Genomic DNA, 9835 nt, shown 5'->3' on the forward strand with positions numbered 1-9835 from the left:
CGAGGGCTACTTTGGCTCGTATGGCTATTTACGCTCAGTAGAAGAATTGCTACAATTTTCGGCGTTACCAAGATATTGATTCATACCTCTGCAGTCTTTTCTGTCTAATGTTTCTCGTGACGAGTCCATAAAATGAAAACACACATTAACACGTCAGTTGAGACATACTGTACAGGTCATATCTTACATTCTACCTGTACAAGAGCACTCATCACTACGAAGTGAAAATTACTTCCCCAAACAGACTGAAGCAAGGGTAAGTGGAGTACTGCATTGATCGATCTGGAAACTTATCCCAAAAATCAAACATCACCGAAGCAAAAAATAAGCTTCATCTAGGAAATAGCAAAGTCGTGGAGATACCTCCTGGCTTGTATGACACTGATGATCTAAGTGCAGTTATAAAACGATCTGTAAAAAGATTTGACGTGTGTACAAACGTTAACACATTTAAAAAGGGGACAAAAACAACAAAACTTACAACACACTTTAGTCAGGAAAACTCAACAGGGTCAACGTTCGGGTTTTCGAGGATTCAACTTTGGCTAGTAATACTGAGAAAATTTACGAGTCGCATCAACCTATGGATATCATACCCATTAGCATGACCTACATGATGTGTAATATCGCAACGAATTCGTACATCAATGACCAATTACTACACGCCATCTACTGCTTTTAACTACAGTAGAACCAGGATACAAATTAACTGAGGTGCCCAACAGTCCCCTAGTGACTGTTCATACATTAGACAATCTCGAGTTGATCATCATCCACCAGATTGCAAATCTGGTTGATTTCCGAGAAGAGGAAATCGTGGTATGTCTTCATTTGAAGCAGCAGTAGCATCACTATGGGCACAAACCACAAAACTAGCGCATACGCCAGACAGTACTCCAATCGGTAGCAGAAGCACAAGGTGATAGCACAACAGAAGTCGATAAGATTGAAACCTCACAATGACATCATTCGAAATAATAACTCCAATACGATGAAAGAATCAGTTGTCAGGAATACACCTCCCACAAACCTGATGAGATAAGAACACGGATTCAGATCAGAAATGGTTCAAATGGCTCTGAGCACTATGGGACTTAACATCTGAGGTCATCAGTCCCCTAGAACTTAGAACTACTTAAACCCAATAACCAAAGGACATCACACACACCCACGCCCGAGGCAGGATTCGAACCTGCGACCGTAGTGGTCGCGTGGTTCCAGACTGTAGCGCCTAGAACTGCTCGGCCACACCGGCCGGCCACTGATTCAGTATTAGAAAGAGTTAACAATTCTAGGCAGCAGTTTCCTTTACTTGGAAGGCACATTGTGCAGAATGATGGAAGTGATCCAGCAGAAACGTCGCAACTTACACATAATGTGTTCACCTCTCTGTTTTAAGAAATAGAATCTGAACTTAACGGTGTCAAAATCGAAGACACAAGAAACACTGGAATCACATCAGTATTCAAAAATTATGTATTAGAATCACAATTCGGCCTGAATGTTCTACAAAATGTAAGATGGTTCACTGACACATTGACAAGTAATTATTTTAGCATGTGTACCCCTCTCAAAATGCTTATGGAGTTCTTTAAAGATAATAAGCGAGTCATTGTGAATACTAATCAGGAATTAATTATCATTTGAAATGCTGCAGATACGAATACGTACATTCAAGAAGTGGCAGCCGTGGAAAATAAAATAATTTTGTATAAATTAGTGTGGAAAGTACTGCATACAGCCGTATCAGATGAGATCTGTCTGAAACGTTTACATGTGCTAAATTCTAGAGTTCAGCTGCCATTAAGTTTCACAGAAACCTACAAGTATCCAGTTCTACCAACGATTTAACACATTGTACCATGGAAACTAATTACCACACGAGTATCAGATTTGGTAGCTTTAATGTCCAAAGTATGGGCTGCATGATTTCCATGCGTGAGAGTGCCACCATGCTGTTGCTGCGACAGACAATGCTGCGCACAATTCCTGGTCGCCAGCAGTGGACGTGTTGTATCACGACAGTCGAACATCTCGTGGTCCACTCTATGGAAGGCACTTCGAACCATTCTCAAATGATACTTGTACAAGATCCATATTCTATAGCAGCTTGCACCATAGGACGCACAACGACGTGTTGACTTCGCTATCCACTTTCTCACAAGGATTGAAGTTGACAAGGAGTGCCCCTGGACCATCCTATGGAAAGAAGAAGCTCACTTTTCTCTGATGGGTGAGGTGAACATGCAGAATTGCCGAGTGGCTGGATCTTCATCTCCAGTCACTCTGCATGAAGTTCCTGCATATGGTAAATATATCACTGTATGGCGTGGTTTCATGGCTATGTTCAGCATCCTTTTTTTGAACAGGTTGGCGCTCAAGGACCAAAGACATGCAGTGTGACAGGCCAGCATGTCAAACTTGCCCAACAGGAGATAGGCGCATTGAACTCAACACTTTTCATGCATGATGGGACCCCACTGGACATCATTTGTAAGATTCGCCTGCGTCTCTGAAACACATTTGGAAATGATCGAATTATCAGCCAATTGTTTCCAAATGCTTCGACAGTATAATCACCTGAGTAGCACATGGATGAGATGTCTGGCTAAAAGAGCATATTTTTCTAAAATTCACGAATTTGAAACCTAGATTTTTGTGTTCCTGTTTCCCCCATTTAAAAATTTATCTTTATCCATGAATGACATTTTCATTTGACTAAAAAAAATTTATTCAATTATAATTTAATATTCAAATATTACATTTAAAAAATATAAAAATAGTAAAATTTATTCAAATTCAGTACACATGAACCAAATGGTCTGTATTTTGTTTCTTACCCCAATAAATAAAATTTAATCCACAATTCTCTCTAATTTAACATCGACCTCTGTAAAGATCTTAGTATAACGATCTGGAAAAGTAATTTTATATTTATCATCTAAAAGTAATAAAACAATTTACCATATATAGTTGGAAAATTTCAGCTTTTGAAATATTGTAAGATTTAGTTTTTTTCAGTTCTCATAAATTAGTGAACACTTCCATACAACCATTACTATAATTGTTAAGTTCACTTACTAGATTTTAACACTATAATTCATGTTCATTTTATTGGTTTTTATTTATATAGAAAAAATTTAAATTTTCAAAAATTAAGTGTTCATTCAATTTTCATTAAATTTTAATTCTTGAAAATTTTTTTCACTTTTATCTTCTCTGTCTTTCTCAAAATATTTCAAAAGGAAACATAAAAATGAAGGTACTACTTATAAAACTTTTTAAATTGTTTATTCATTTACGTAATTAAAATTTACAGTTAAAATTCCGTATTATGAATGATAAGATAAATTCCCAAAGAAAGCAGGTGTTGACAGATCTGAAAATTACTGAACTATCAGTTCAATATACATCTACATCTACATTTATACTCCCCAAGCCACCCAACGGTGTGTGGCAGAGGGCACTTCCCGTGCCACTGTCATTACCTCCCTTTTCTGTTCCAGTCGCGTATGGTTTGCAGGAAGAACGACTGTCTGAAAGCCTCCTTGCGCGCTCGAATCTCTCTAATTTTACATTCGTGATCTCCTCGGGAGGTATAAGTAGGGGGAAGCAATATATTCGATACCTCATCCAGAAACGCACCCTCTCGAAACCTGGCGAGCAAGCTACACTGCGATGCAGAACGCCTATCTTGCAGAGTTTGCCACTTGAGTTTGCTAAACATCTCCGTACCGCTATCACGGTTACGAAATAACCCTGTGACGAAACGCGCCGCTCTTTTTTGGATCTTCCCTATCTCCTCCGTCAACCCGATCTGGTACGGATCCCACACTGAGAGCAATACCCAAGTATAGGTCGAACGAGTGTTTTGTAAGCCACCTCCTTTGTTGATGGACTACACCTTCTAAGGACTCTCCCAATGAATCTCAACCTGCTACCCACCTCACCAACAATTAATTTTATATGATCATTCCACTTCAAATCGTTCCGCACGCATACTCCCAGATATTTTAGAGAAGTAACTGCTACCAGTGTTTGATCCGCTATGATATACTCATACAATGAAGGATCCTTCTTTCTATGTATTCACAATACATTACATTTGTCTATGTTAAGGGTCAGTTGCCACTCCCTGCACCAAGTGCCTATCCGCTGCAGATCTTCCTGCATTTCGCTACAATTTTCTAATGCTGCAACTTCTCTGTATACTACAGCATCATCCACAAAAAGCCGCATGGAACTTCTGACACTATCTACTAGGTCATTTATATATATTGTGAAAAGCAATGGTCCCATAACACTCCCCTGTGGCACGCCAGAGGTTACTTTAACGTCTGTAGACGTCACAGCTGCGAAATACTTACGTGAATTCTTTACAGACGAATGGAAAAACTGATAAAAGCCGACCTCAGGGAAGATCAGTTTGGATTCCGTAGAAATGTTGGAACACGTGAGGCAATACTGACCCTATGACTTATCTTAGAAAAAAGCTTAAGGTAAGGCAAACCTACGTTTCTAGCATTTTTAGACTTAGATAAGGCTTTTGACAATGTTGATTGGAATACTCTCTTTCAAATTCTGAAGGTGGCAGAGGTAAAAGCAGGAAGCAAAAGGCTATTTACAATTTGTACAGAAACCAGATGGCAGTTATAAGAGTCGAGGGGTATGAAAGGGAAGCAGTGGTTGGGAAGGGAGTGAGACAAGGTTGTAGTAGACTGGCAATGGCAAGGAAAGCGTTTCTGAAGAAGAAAAATTTGTTAACATCGAGTATAGATTTAAATGTCAGGAAGTCGCTTCTGAAAGTATTTGTATGGAGTGTAGCCATGTATGGAAGTGAAATGTGGACAATAAATAGTTTAGACAAGAATAGAATAGAAGCTTTCCAAATGTGGTGCACATAAGAATGCTGAAGATTAGATGGGTAGATCACATAACTAATAAGAAGGTATTGAATAGAATTGGGGAGAAAAGGAGCTTGTGGCACAACTTGACTAGAAGAAGGGATTGGTTGGTAGGGCATGTTCTGAGACATTGAGGGATCACCAGTTTAGTATTGGAGGGCAGCGTGGAGGGTAAAAATCGTAGAGGGAGACCAACAGATGAATACACTAAGCAGATTCAGAAGGATGTAGGCTGCAGTAGGTACTGCGAGATGAAGAAGTTTGCACAAGATAGAGTAGCATGGAGAGCTGCATCAAACCAGCTATGGACTGAAGACCACAACAACAACAACAACAAGAACAAGATAAATTCTTATAACCATACATAATTATATATGCAACTGTTTCATTAGATATATTTTCATTAAAAATGAACATAATTTCAATGTTGTTTTCTGCATAGTTAAAACATTCATTCTTCTAGTCATATTTATGATATAAATGGGATAATTTTGAAAAAAAATTGAATGGATTTACATTTACATCATTATTAAGTGTGTTATTCTTTCAAAGAATAGAAACTTCTAGATCTTTTCCTGAATAAAATAAATGCAAAAATATAAAATGCAACTAGATTTTCTGAAAATACTGTAGTATGTACATAGTTTGGTATTGAAATGTATTTTATGTAATTTCCTGGATCTATTATTTTTTAATATTTTGTCTTTCTCATACATTTTCCATCATTTTTCCAAATACTGAGTTATTCATCATTTTAGAGAAATCTTTTTCAGACTCATTTTGGGTTTCAGTCCTCACTTCTATATAAAATCAATATATTTTTACAACCAATCTGAAAGTCCAAATGACAGGATTCTATTAATTTTCATAACTGTAATTCAAGTTTTAAACATTGTTTAAGATTTCTTCAATGTAAAACATATTTCTCTATATTATTTAATGTTGTTAATAACTTATTTCCTCCTTCTGGTCGTAATTGTACATCTTTATGTAATTCGTGTAATTTTCTTGGTGATTCTAAATCGACTTCCAAAATATAACCACATTTTTAATATCTGGTATTTTAAGTATTTTTTTCAGAATTAAAACATTTCGATTTATCCACTGATGTTCATAATGGTAAAAACTGAGACATTGCCCAATTACATAAGTTGTTTGCTTCAAAGTATGCATTATAATTTGCTTGTTTCTGGATCAAAGTTTTTCATATATTTATTATTTGATTTAGCATATATTTTAATATTTTGAGAAATCGTACCTCCTTTTTTTAAGAAATAAAATCGTACGCTAATCGTTTCATAAATCTACTTCAACTTTCGACATTTTTAAAATAGAATCATACGTAATGTAGAACCAAGAGCTGTAAAAGACCAAAATGGATCACATTTATAAGATTTAATCCATGTACCTCTAAAATTTTGGAAAATATTTGCTAAAAGCAAAACGACAGATTTATTATATTATCTTCTACATTCCTCTATATTTTGAATATTATTTTTTTCGAAATTCCTTTTAAACATAGATAATCTTTATCAGGAATATTTTCTTGATTAAGTTTCGAATAAAAACTTTCTTTTTTAGATAGTTTTGTTTCTTGTAATTTTTCTTCAGAATTCAGTTGTTCATAGCAATAAACCCCTTTTTTAATTCTGAAATTTTATTGTTGACCTTTAAAATATTTTTCTGTTTCTCTAAATTGATATTTTGTAAGATTAGAAGCCAAAGTACCAGTACCTGAAACCATAACTTAAATGTATCCAAAATTCTTCATGCTAATCCATCTCCAACCTCTTTACTAAAATAAATATATTTTCGTTCATTATTTGTGAAAGTGTCAGTATCTCAGTTAGCTATTTCTAATTCTTTGCTAAACAAATCAACATTGTAATGTTTTAAATTATAAATAAAAACTATAGTAGAAGACAGAATTTTATATGTAATTAACATCACAACCTTCATTTACAGCTTTCCGAAATTTTCCTTTTAAATGAGAATGATCTCTTACTTCTCCTTTAGTAAATCTCTTTTCATGGGTAAAACAAGTTTCTGAATTTTTAGAAATATTTTATCTTCATTGGTGATTATCTTTGAAATATTTCAATCCAATATTTCCTTAATTTCTCTAGTTCCTTTTTTTAAGGACCGATGGCCATAGCAGTCCCACAAACCAAACCAACCTTTTTTTTAACATTTCTACTAATGTTGTTTGCTGTATCTTTACCAGTATAAATAACAGGTGCCTTAGAAGCACCATTAGAATATTTAACATAATAACTAAATGAAATCGATATATGTTTTTGATATTTATTAATATACGCCTTTTCAGGGTTTGAATCAGAAGTGTTAACATCTTTCAAAAGACATTCAAAATCTGCATAAATTACAAAATGGACTCGAAATGAGTTATTATAGTTTTTAAATTTAATTTCTACACCTTCTACAGGCATATCTATTTTTACATCTTTATGTTTTTTAAAATCGTTTTCATGACTGTTAAATTTTTCCTCTGAATGAAAATATGTCAAACATCTATTACAAGGATAAATTTTTCCATTGTGTTTGATTGTCTGTGAACTAATTAATGAAGATAAGTTTTTTACCCAACAATAATACTAATTATTTTTATCTCAAAATAAAAGGAAATTAAAATTTGTTCTCTATTTTTTGTATAGTAAAGAGGATATGCAATAAATTTTTCATCATAAACATAAACATCAACTGAAGTATTTGTCTTCTTTTAAATTTTAGTATATCTGTTAACTGAACACGAGAATTAATTTTCTGTTTTCCAAAAATTTCCTCTAGTACTAATCCAATAATTTTATAATTATTTACTCTTTGTACATGATCACCAGCTTCATATAAAGCTGATTTTATTGAATAAAGACATCATTTTTATCTGTGTTTTTATAATAATTACAGTTTTTATATTTTCATTTCTTTTAGTAAAAACATATATATAGAACAAAAAATTGGATTGTGTCTATTATTAGACACAATTATCTAAACTATTCATATAACATAAAAATCAACCAGATTTTTTCTCTGCATTTCTTCCATTTCAGCTGATAGTTTATTGGTTGATTTTTGATTATAATCCTCTAAATTCTTAATAAAATTTCATTATTTGTTTGAAAATTGAATTCTTATGTTTCGCCTATATTTTTAAAATTGCAATAAAATTTCATATTAGTTTTAATCACTCTTCTTTGTGTAAAAATATTCTTAAATATAGTGAATATTTCTACTTTCATTTTATTAAAAAATTTTTGTGGTATAACAGTATTACAAACGTTATTAATTTCTTAAGTTATTATTCTCAATTTAGAACAAAATTTCTTCTTAATTCGTTTATGTTAATTAAAAATCGTTATCACCTAGAAAATTGCAACCAGTAAATTTTTCTAATAACTTCTAGATATTTATGTAATAGAAGCTTTTCAAAATAATTCTCATTATTGATATTATTAATATTATCCTCTGATCTATTGGTAAGATCGATTATTTGTTGGTTATTAAGTCTATAATATTTTTAAAAATTTTTTGGTTTACAGATTTCATGAAGTTCCATTCATGACTTTTTTGTTGAAACCGTATTGTCATCATTAATATTCGCAACTGGTTGTAGAATACGAGCAGCTAGTATTTCGTTATTCAGTTTAGATTAATTTTTTAATATTTTGAAAACTCATTAAGGCCTTAGTATAACTGAATGTGTCATTGCAGAAAGGTACCCAAGTCACTTGAAGCTAATTTTGAGGAACAACAGAAAATTGTCCACCTCCATAACTAAGGAATATACTGTCACAGAAAAAATACTAGTTAATTTTTGATAAAATGAAATAAATATTGGGTAGGCAAATGCCTGATAATGAAAGAATTTACTGTACACAAATGTACAAACTCGGCTGACTTAGGTACCTTTCTGCATTACAAGTATTAGATGCCATTCCAAAATGAAATAATTTTTGAAGATCAACTTTACTGCCTGAAGAACATTGTTATTACCCACATACATTAATAGGATGACATCACAGTTATTAACACATAATTTCGAAAAAAATTATTTCAGTTTGCTATACAAGCTACATTGAAATATTAGTTAAGTTGATTTTGCATTTCCTCGATAACATTTTGCTTATACTGAACCTAATAGCTATGCCTTGTCGTGCCCAGGATAAAATCAGTTCATAAAAGTTCATATATTCTTCAGGGATACATTGTAGAACTTTCCGGACATTTTGTATGTTACTCAGTTTTAAAGGAAATTAATCATCTTGATATAATGCTTCTGTGGGAGATGTGTGTGGAACCGCTCATCCTGACTCAGACAAATGAAAGGTGTATTCAATCAATTCACAAATCTAGGTACTCGTTACAACATACCCTTTCTTTTTTTATGGATACTTGGAATCACTAAACTCAGATACATTGAAGTGTTGCTTTCTCTTTCTAGAAGCACATGATGTTTCTAGGGATGGCGTCATCTTGTTATAAAATTCTGGCCACCATTTGATAAAATCCTTAATATCACTTGTTTCAACCATTTTCAAGGTAAATGCGCCTGTTTTTGTAGATCCAACAATAAGCTTGCAATATTCATAGGATGTGTAAACGCTGACACTCTTATTAACAGTACATTTTATCATCCCAAAATTCTGTTCACAGGGCAAGAATGATGGTCCGTTTAGTGGATAGAAGTGAATAATAGAATCAAACCAATTCATGTCAGTTAAAGCCAAAGAAAACGTTACAGGGGTGTTATTCTTAGTTTTTCCATAGTCGTCTCTAAATAAGTGTAAATCTGATACGTTCTGTGAGACAAATTCATTAATATAATCATTAAGAAATGACACCACTTCATCTGCACCTTTCCTCCCCTCTTTTCTCTGTCTTGAAATTGTGAATGGAAAACACATTGGTGGGTGACT

The sequence above is a fragment of the Schistocerca piceifrons genome, chromosome X (genome assembly GCF_021461385.2).
Source record: "Schistocerca piceifrons isolate TAMUIC-IGC-003096 chromosome X, iqSchPice1.1, whole genome shotgun sequence".
In the NCBI taxonomy this organism is placed as follows: Eukaryota; Metazoa; Arthropoda; class Insecta; order Orthoptera; family Acrididae; genus Schistocerca; species Schistocerca piceifrons.